We start from the raw sequence: 1,916 nt of genomic DNA, 5'->3' as shown, positions 1-1,916 counted from the left end.
TTGGAGTAAGAACCAAGAGGAAGCCTGGGAAACTGACCATGTATACCCAAGCAAGAGAATAAAGAAATCAGATGTAGAATAAATGCCATTCTTAAAAATGTCTACATGCAGGAGTTGTCATCTTGTAATCCACCAGTCTACACACACTGAACAGATACTCCAGAGAGCAGGCTGCCACAATCTCTACCATTGCAGCTGTAGCAGCCCCAGTGGTGGAAAATACGATATATTTGCAATAGTACATTGTCTTTGTATGTATTAGTTTGCCAAATTCCTTCTTTCCTTAATCACGAGGAAGTAGCACTTGTATGGAGTTGAAAAATAGACTGCAGTGTTATACAAGAAGAACCCTCTTCCCTTAGTCATAGGACTACCTAAAGACACCACAACCCTCTGGATGGCCTTCCTGTCTCTACTGATAATGGGGAATATCATCGAGAGGTGGTAGCCATATAAAAAGTGGGGGCACATCCCATAGGGTAGAATGGAAGAAGTAAACTGTAACACTTTAAAGGGTCCAATGATCAGGAGCATCCTGGAATCTCCTTCCAGTTAAGGTATCCTGTGCTTCCTGTCATGCCTATGGATACAGATGCTCAAAAGTGTGTGCACCAAATGTTCTCATCTGCACACACACACACACACACACACACACACACACATATGCATACACACATAAACACACACACAGAATATCTCCTGGTGTCCAATGGTTTGCTTGACTTACCTAACAAAGGATATGACTATAAAGAAACTTACAGGTATGAGCAAATGCCCTAGATGGCTAATGGAGTCATAAAAAGAATCTGAAGTGACATTAAGTAAATCATCACCAAATGTGACGATCTTTTAATCAGGCCCACTCCACTGCCCCACAAACATTTACAATGAAGCAAGTATTAACCAGTACATAGAATGACCAGGCAGTGGATACCAGCCTCTGCTCAGATTGCCTTTGTTTTCTGAGCTCCTGTGTCTGTATTTTAAAGAAAAATTTTGAGGCTATGTTATTGCGACAAAAGAAAAACAAACAAAAATAATAACTAGGCATAAATTGGAATCGGCAGACTAGACTGTGAGCATACATACAAAGAAACAAGTGAGGCCCCCAAGAAAGAATGTCATGTTGTGAATGATGTTTTGCTTATCAGAACCCAGAGGGTTTTTTTCAGAAAAATCAGTTAATTTGTGCTCATTAAGACAGCAAAACCAATCTGTCAACCCGACCCTCTCTGCTATCTTCCTAGGAGCCTGGGGGCTGGATGACCATAAGCTATGGGAGACTTGGATGCCTGGCTGCTGATTAGACTATCCTAGCGAGATGCCCCTGTGGATAGAAATGTTTAAGTAAGTGCAGCAGGCTCCTTCCTCATTCCTTGGAGGTGTTCAAGGGTTTTTCTGAGGTTGCTGGGATGCTTTGAAATGATCACCTTAGTTAAGCAATACGGATCAGATGTCTTCTTGCATCCAAAGAACATATTTATTCCTGCATCTCAGGAGCCAACAGCAAAGTATAAGATTAAAAAGGGGGAAAGACATTAGATACACAGACATAGTCAGCCTCGGCCTCTGTGCTGGGAACTACATTCTTGTTGAGCAGATGCTGGCATAGCCGATAATCCAAGGCAGGTGGGAATTTATTTATTCTAGAATCACGAGGCCTGAGTGGCAACAGTATTCATCACTTGGTGATAAGGACAGATGCTGGTGTCAGCACCTCTCCTGGTGCAGATTCCCTTGCTGTTATCAGAAGAAAAGGCAACTGGTGCTTTCGTGGGTGCTGATCTGATACTGAACAGTCTTTATCAGCCGATGAAGGAGCAACCAGGGCAGGCTTTCTTTGGTTTTCTTCTCCATATGGTGTACTTTAGAGCCAAGGTACTTTGTTTTGCCAAATAAATGTCTGTGTTAAGCAG

Source organism: Microtus ochrogaster, chromosome 15, assembly GCF_000317375.1.
Source record: "Microtus ochrogaster isolate Prairie Vole_2 chromosome 15, MicOch1.0, whole genome shotgun sequence".
NCBI classification, from domain to species: domain Eukaryota; kingdom Metazoa; phylum Chordata; class Mammalia; order Rodentia; family Cricetidae; genus Microtus; species Microtus ochrogaster.
This window is presented reverse-complemented; position numbering follows the sequence as displayed.